General features: G+C 31.4%; 1 protein-coding gene across 9 annotated transcripts in view; it reads left to right on the forward strand.

Annotated features, from left to right (window-relative positions):
- Window positions 1-9,307, forward strand: part of LOC138691420 (zinc finger protein ZFP2-like) — a 77,667-nt gene that overhangs the window by 4,290 nt on the left and 64,070 nt on the right. The window lies entirely within an intron of this gene.

A 9,307-nucleotide genomic window follows, 5' to 3' on the forward strand; every position in this document is an offset into this window, starting at 1 on the left:
TCACATACGTCGACCTCATGTCACTGAGATATCACCTCAACTAACCCACTAACCTTCTCACATAAGTTGATCTCATGTTACTGAGATATCACCTCAACTAACCCACTAACCTTCTCACATACGTCGACCACATGACATCACCCCATTCTCCAATCTAACCAACATAAACACACTACCGATATCCTATAGTCATATAGACCCGCGAAACAATAGTGTCCATAACATAACAGTTTTAAATAAAAGTACATATTCCTGCTATCAATTTTTGGCAATTCTGGAGGACGAATACTCCACGATTTTCGAACTTTTTTGGGGTAAACTAACCTTGAGGTAGTTCCCTTTGTATTCCACTTATACACCTTGCACATAAGAATCTGTGACAGGTTAGGTTTGATTAGTTTAGGCTTTTATTACGACTTGTATAGGATACGATCAATTGCATCTCCACAAAAAATCCCAGTATCCAATGAAGAGTTGCTGTTGTCCGATCGATGACGTAATAGGCGTATAAGTATGACGTCACATATATTCACATTAATTTGCAAGTGGTCAATTCCACGATAGGTTGGACATTGAAGTTAAAATTAAATTTCGTGTTCAATATATGTTCTTTATATCATTTTCTTCAGGAAAGTTCATATTTTTTAGAAATTAGCAGAAAAGTTCGATTTATTTAATTCATCTTTGTTTTACATACCAGTACATCCGAAGTGAATATTTTTAGTGTGTACTTTTGATCTGTCAAATTTACTTTGGCAGTTTGTTGCCAAACCATAACTTAAAATTAATAAACAACACTGTTCTCTGTTGTAATTCTATTAACAGAAAGAGAAGATTTTAAAATCAGTATCAATTTACTTTCATGAATGTCAGTGAGTTTAAAAATTTGCTATTTTAAAAATAAGTGTTTTTATGTAACACCCATCACAGAATATGCTTAAAGTTACTCTCTTGCTCTCAGTTTTTGTCCTGAAGGCACCAATTTTTGATAGCTAAGTCGAAATATGATGCCAAAAGTACAGTATTTTAAATTTTTTTTTAATTAAAAATAACAAGTGTTTTAATGTGACGGGTGTTACAAAATTGGAACACAGAGAACACAGGAATTCTGTATTTTGATTTATTGCAGGTAGTTCCCACAACACATTATTAAATAGGTTTCAAATGTTCGTAAATCTGAAGTTTAAATTATCAACAGTCTTCAATAACTGTTTCCTCCAAAATCTTACTTGTCTGAAAGATTTCCCACCAAATTTACATTAAGCTGAATATTTGGTCGAAAGTTCTGATTTACATAAAAATTCTAGGCTACAAAGGTAAATGTACTTATATTCTATTTTAGTTAATCATAGTACTTTTCTACTCTGTAACATTATTTATTGCTTACTTAACAAGGAATGAACTACTGAAGATATTAACCACTAGCATAACCTAAAAATAAATGTAGATTAAGCTGCTGCATTTTTAGGATACACGAAGCTGCATGTTAACTATACAATTATTTATTTTAACGTTTTGAGATAGCTGGATACCATATATATTTAATTGCAGAATGGGAAAATCAGCAGCTGAGAGGCAACCTGAATGCCGTAGGTGAAGAAAATGTAATAAAAATAAAATTCTGTGGTGTTCGAGTAAAGAGGGATAAGTAATTTTTTGTGCATATGTAATTTTGTTCCCCAGATGAACACACATGTTAAATTATACAAGTGAGTGTGCAAAAATGAAAAGAATACTAGCAGTTGATGTGTTTTGTGTAGAAAAGTATTTTCAGTAAGAGTTCCAAGTTTAATTTTCATTTATCACCAAGCTCATTTTATGACATCTCCCTTTACCCAAACAAGACAGATATGAAGACTATTTGCAGAAGGAGAGAGAGAGAGGGAAAAGCTTAGGAGAATAAAGAAGTTATGAAGAAAAGAACTTACTGCTCACAGTAAGAAAACAACACTGAAAGTTTGAAACTAAAGGGCAAGAAAAGCTGCATTAATAAACACTAGTGTTTTCAGTGATTCACCTGTGTACGAAATTCCAGTCACTAGGAAAAGCTGTCCAAATAGTAAAAATTGAGACAGCTCTGAGCATAGACAAATAAATAGAAAGACCCCCAACTCAATGCATTACCTTCGACACGCTATTGACGCGACGTCGAGACACTTGGCGGCAAAACATCGGAACTACATCTCGTTACACATAGCCGCAGAATGCGGAACTACATCCCTTGCTACACAGCCCGATCGGTATTACAGGTATCCATTATGCCAACATTAGAGCACGATGGGTACTGCAGATACCTATTATACCAACACATACTGGTATTTTTCATATCGCCAAAGGAATGTGTAATGGTTTATCAGTTTAAATAACATGTTTAACCACAAAATTTATATCACATTTTTGTTTTAACATGTGAATATAAATATAATGGTTGAACATGAAACTGAAAACCATTAACACACTCCCTCTTTTAACACCGTCATTTAACCCTTTTATTAAATTAATTTATCAAATTTGACTAATGAAAGTTTTTGCATCTTCTAGATCAAATATGTAATTGAGATACAGGATGCGAATAGGATAGGATACTTCTCTCCAAAACACCTTAAGCACTATTTTTAAATAATGTTATGTATCATGTATTGGAAGATGAAAACAAAGATTGACTTTGGAATATTGACTTCGAAGTTATTATTGGTCAGTTATATAATTATAATTCGCTCTTAATTTTTTTATGTCAAACATTAGCTTGAAAATAGTCATAAGATGTTTTGCTGTGACATAGTACAACGCACATTCATAAACATTTATAAAACACCACTTTATTTGTTTTACACTGTCAGAGCTGAACATCTATTTCTAAAAGTAACTGCCATTAGTTTAATATATGGATATTAAAAATCTAAGTAATCAATAATCACCACTGATAAAGAATACAAAGAAAACTATTTGTCTACAACAGACATAAAATTAACTTAGACTTTTAATAAAAACACCATTAAGAAATAAAAGTAAAAAAATTATTTTTCATTCTCTGATGTATAGTTGATTCAAAACACTGAACATATTAGAAAAAGTGAAATACAATTTATTAGAGATAAGTCTATACTTCGCAACATTTCCTAATTTTGAGCTTTGATACTGAATGCTTGATTTGGTTGTGGCCCCATTGCTCAAAATATGTTGTTGTTGTATTCTAATGCCAGGGGTTTGACAAAGTCATTTGACCTCTTGCACTCCAATATTTTTGGAATATATCAGTCTCCTAACTGTCCATTGTGCTACTCAAACCAAGAAATGGATTCGGAACACCTCAAAATCTGTGCTTCAGTGGCTGACCATGACAATAATTTTGAAAAATACTGGAGTGCAAGAGGTCAAATGACTTTATTGTCAAATGCCTGGCATTAGAAAACATCAACATATTTACTCTGGTCATGATAATATCTTTGAAAAATATTGGCGTGCAAGAGGTCAAATGACTTTATTGTCAAACACCTGACATCAGAAAACAACAACATATTTACTCTCTAAAAATTCTAAATAATGCACCAAAATCTCACCAGTTGCAGAAGCTGCAGATTCGTATCGCTGCCACTGGACTCCGTCCTATGCCCTATAGATGACACAACTGAAATGCTCATTGTACTAGTAATTATTATTTGTATTTATATTACTATGTAATGTTAACTTAGGGTCTTAAAGATCGTTAGATTTATCATTGCCCTATATATTACAAAAATTATATTGCTCATAATGTAGAAGTCAAGTACTCTACTTTTTTTTTTCAGATGAATGAATGAATTCCCCTTATTTTCCTTCAATTAACTGAAGAAATCAACACATTAAACGAATGAGATAACAATGATGATGATGATAATAATAATAATAATAATAATAATAATAATAATAATTCATTCTAGTACCGAGGTCATGGAAAGCATGGGGCTCTACCTCCATGCCCCCCAAATGCCTTCTTGGCATGTTACGGGGATACCTTTACTTTTTACCTTTAATAATAATAATAATAATAATAATAATAATAATAATAATAATAATAATAATAATAACAATAATGAAGTCCATTACCATACCCTTGTCAACAAAATTAAACACAATTTTGTTAAAAGATAAAGACAATGAATGAATCACTCAATGAAAGAGAATACAGGTTCAAATTGATGCCACAGTGAAGTGCAATGAATGAAGCAATTATGTTAGGTGGTGAAAAAGGTTAATGTAAGTAGGCTGGTGATGAAGTGGGTCGTAGTTCTTGAGTGGGATACCAAGCATCCCTTGATGGAATGGCCCCTCTTAGTAAGTTATATCTGAAGTCACCGTTATACTGATTACTGCGAAAATGGCTTGCACATATATAGGCCCTTCTGTAATGATGAGGATTTTCTGCCATAGCTGCCCTCATGTGGTACCTGTTACAATCAAAATTCTATTATTATCTTTAAAAAAATACACAAACCAAGGTTGGTATTAATTTAAATTAATGATTTAATCATGATGTAAATAAAATAATTTTCATTTTATTTACATCAAATAATTGTTACTACTTAAATCACAGATTAAAATTATATGCACCTAACATGATTAAGATGAGAAATTAACTTCCTGAAAAAAAAATATATAAACGTTTTTACATATGACTGTTCTGCTGCTTCTTAAAACTATTAGCAATATATATGAGTAGCAAACTTGCATCTCTGCAATGAACAAAATATTTTCTATGGTGAAATATATTTTTCTTCCTATGAATTCATATAAAATTTCACAACAGAAAAATCTTTGTTTATTACAGACATATAATTCTAGAATTTTCTGAAGAAATGGACAGGTTTTGAAAGTTTGCTTCTCATATGTCTTTTCCCAACTCCTAATTAAGGAGCAACAGAACACATGGTACAGGTAGTCAAGTAGAGTCTACTTTCGGAATCACCACCTAATTAAAGCACAGTATGATGCTGAGGATTGAAATGAATAGTTGTAGCTCATAACAATATTCAAAGTAAAAGTTGCACAATGCCAAATGGACTACGTATTTATTCTGAAAACACACAATGCTAAGCTCTTCTGATAAATTTATTTGTAAATATTAATCTCCCTAAATAGTTGAATTCTTTTCTAATGAATAACAAACTGAGCATAATATCTTGCCTAAGTCTAAGCTAATTATTATTATCATTAAGTGCAGGTTATTAGTGCTGTAACTCTTTATGTATTAATAATGAGGCCTATGTGTAAACATAGTAAATTATTTTTGAAGCGATGTTGTTAATTACTTAAAATAAGACATTAACAAAATACACAATTATGTAGGAACTAATGCACAAATTAAGTTTAAATGAATTACAAAAGAAGGCAAAAACTCATTTTAATAAAAAGAAATATGAATTTCACAAATAATTCTCACTTAAATTTAAAAATCACTACAGTTTACCAACCCTGACTATTTACTGATGATATATAAGGATATCTTTGCATTGAGCTTATGCCAATGCCATTGCTTACCTTTTAAGCTGTGCTGCATTACTTGACACAGGAAACAGGAATAACCAGGTCTTCTCATTACTATCCGATTTCTGACAGTACACTGCAGCACATTCACAGTGTAAAACTCCGCCATTTGTCTTTCTATTAACTGAAACAAACCAGCAGTAGCCTAGTATCATATAATGCATTAATAACACTACATTTCATAGAACAATTGAAGGATTGCAGTATAATCAACGTTTGTGAAATATTCCTGGAAGAATTCTATCCACGAGTGTATAAAAATAATAAATATCTCCGGCAATTTAACTCTTTTTATTTTATCAAAATTATTCCAGTAAAGGTACTACTGTTAACCGTAAAGTCAAATTTCTAAAATATATCTTTTCGGGAACAACACTTCTTTACTATTGCGTTGCCAAGCTAAGGTACCCCGCCATCCTTTGGTAACGCAACTGTAAAGAATTACACCGGGAACAACATATTTAGTCATCAGATTCTGTCCCAAGAATTTTAAGATGTCTGACCAACTTAACTTAGCTATATACAAAAATAAGATGTTCGTTCATACCCAGAGTGTATATTAACTTTGTTAGCTTACCTTTAAAGCTCTTGGCGTAATTGCAGTTAGGCCTAATACACTGTTGTAATTCAACACAGAAGTCAGTTCATCATGTGGTAGTGGTAGAAGGTAGGTAATCGCGTTCTGAAGTTTATCCCTGAAAACAATTACAGATCTCAGTTTAATAAACGTTTAAGATATGTTGGAAGAATTCAGTTTAAATTAGAAAACATGACGGTGCAGTTAAGCTGCATCTACACGGTTCAGTTTTTCATGCTCGTACGCACGCAGTCTGGGAAGAATATTGAAAGAATCAAGTTTAAAGCGCATGTTGAATTAAGATACATTAAGATTTTCTATTTACAAGGTACGCCATATTAATATCAAAATACCATGTGATGGAGTGTAAAAACCGATTATAGTTTCACTGACCAAGTTCTGCAGCAGCGAAAGCTAAAATAATATATTATCCTGCACATTGTGTGCACTTCCGTTATTACTAAATACCAATCTTGCAGGCATTGCTTGAATGTGTGAAGTTGAAAGAAAAGTTGAACCGTGTAGATGTAATCTCAAACATATTTCTTTCTTACCTTTAACGTTGCGAATTATTTCTTGTTGCAGGAAAGCACCAGTAACTTCTCAATTAACTCGATCTGTTCAAATTTCTTCCTTAAGCAGCCATGTTCGTCCATTCCATAATTTATACAAGATTTAAACAGAATAGGAATGCCAACATCCAACAATTGATCAACTGAACAAATGAGGTTAATAGGTCATACGCAGTACACTAATATGGCTACTTTGTCCTCGAATGAAAATGCAAATTAGCTATATAGTAATAGTAATAATAATCCGAATATTATAAAACTGACACATTCTGTAAATAATGGCTATTAATAATATCTGTTTAAAACTGTCATATTGGCAAAACTTATACCAAAGAACTTTCGAAACCAAAGAGTTTTGTACTGCTAATTTTACAAACTCTGTGATCGAAATACAGCCAGCGCTGTCCTGACCACATGCGGCAAACTATGGAACATCTATGAGCATCCAACATCTATCATTTGAGTTAAACCCCCCTGGCTCTGAGTATGATGCTGCTTAAGTTGTTGCATTTCGTTTTGTAATTACAGTTTGGTAATTTCATAGAAGACGGGCAATTGGTTGAATATAGTAAGTATTACCAACTTCTTTATTTCAGAGTTAAATGTTAGTGATCTTTTAGTGACTTTTACATGTTAGTTCTAGGTTTTTGTACTAGGTGTCGCCGTGATTTTCTTTTAATTTTATTGGTTATATAGTGAGGATCACGTAAGTTCAGTTCCCAAACAGCAAATATTTCCGCCTTGTCAGTGTTGCCAACTGTTACCAGATATCACCACATGTAGTAAAAATCACGATCCTATGTACTGAATGACTTCTTTACTCACCGTACTTTACCTTAATGTTGGAAGGTTATTCTAAATAGTTTCAATAATAATGAGAAATGTATTGCTATGTTCTATTCTTTTATTCCTTTACATTATTATTAGTATTAGCATTAATAGGTTACTATACGTAAATATACAACAAAGTATAGTATATAATATTCAAGAATCAAATCTGTTCCAAGACCAATTAAATTATTGTCACTTCACTTCAAAGATTCCAGCGTACATATACTGTACTTCCTAAAGGTAGAGAAATTAATAACCAATTGACTTTTGGTTGGAATTCGAATGAACTTCTGATTATCTTTTGAAATTAGTAAGGAAATGGATAATACAACTAGGCTAAAACTGAAATAATAATAAATCAACTTACAAAAATAATTTTGGTCCTTAAAAGCCATAAGTAATTTCACTTCTAGATACCTTTTTAAAGATTTCATTTGTTTGTAAATTGCTTAATAATGTTACACTTACACTTATTATTTCTGCAACTCCACGTCTGTCACTGAAAAAATGTATGATACATAACTGTGAAGTCTCTTTTTGGCTCTTGTGTCCTAAATTTAAATAAGAAAAAACAAATGATTCAAGAAATGTGAGCTGGTGAAAATTAAATACTCAATTAATAAAACAATTACTACCAAAAGAGTATTTTATTAATTCTATACAAAAGATGGATTACACAGAACAGATGGCCAGAAATCATAGATTTATACACAACATACAGCATGAAACGATCATCAAAAAATGCTTTTTGCACACAATAACATCTTTCAAACGAAGTGAAATAGCCAATAAGTTCAATAAATATTATGCTAATAAGTAATAACTATAATTAATAATTATCTACAAGCTGTAAAAGGGAATAAAATAGTATATTGTTGAAATTAGGGGGTTATGGTTTATTACGTATATTTATAATTTTAATTACTTTTTCTACATTTAATTATAATTTAATTTCTATTAGATTAGTTGGTGGTGTGGTTGTTAGTTTTATCTGTGTACGTCAGACTATTAAGGAAAAACTGAAAGAAATATTAAATCTACAATCTACTTTATATAACAATATTTAATCAAGAACTGAATATTACTGTTAATTTAATAACATAAGACCCAAAACATCTCCAAGTCCAGACAATACACATGCTGATTTTCTTAAACATGTTGGCAAACAAGCAAACTCACTACTTTTATCTTGTAATCTCATCTGAAATACAATATCTGTCTGGAGAAAATCTATCATAACATCAATTTTGAAAAGCAATTATTCAACTAATATCTTTTCGAGTTATCGACAGATACCACTTACTAGTATGATAGCCAAAATTATGGAAGAGATGATTTCATAGATTGAATTGGTTCCTGGAATCTAGTAACTAACTTTCATCTTATTGAGTTGACTTTAGAGAATTGCATTCAACAAATGGACAAATTTTAAATTTTAGTCAAGATATTAAAGATATTTTAAACAGAAAACAAAACACCTTAACAATTTTAATTTATTTTCAAGGATCATATGGCTCTGTAGATATAAATCACTTAAGAAATTGCAAACTTAGGGTGTCCATGATAAAGTGTTACACTGGGCCTGTGACTTGATTATTTGATTCATTGTCACAAATATGTAAGTAGAGACAGATTCATCTGGGCTTCCCACATGGTTGTTTTCAGGAATACATTTTCCAATATTAATGTCGATGGTCTAACTAAAGAAATAGATCTTATGATAATCTCATCATTTGCAGATAATATGGTTCTCTAGAACAAAAAATCACAGTCCACAAATATTAATAAACTGAGCCAAAATCCC

Source organism: Periplaneta americana, chromosome 16 (genome assembly GCF_040183065.1).
Source record: "Periplaneta americana isolate PAMFEO1 chromosome 16, P.americana_PAMFEO1_priV1, whole genome shotgun sequence".
Taxonomy (NCBI): Eukaryota; Metazoa; Arthropoda; class Insecta; order Blattodea; family Blattidae; genus Periplaneta; species Periplaneta americana.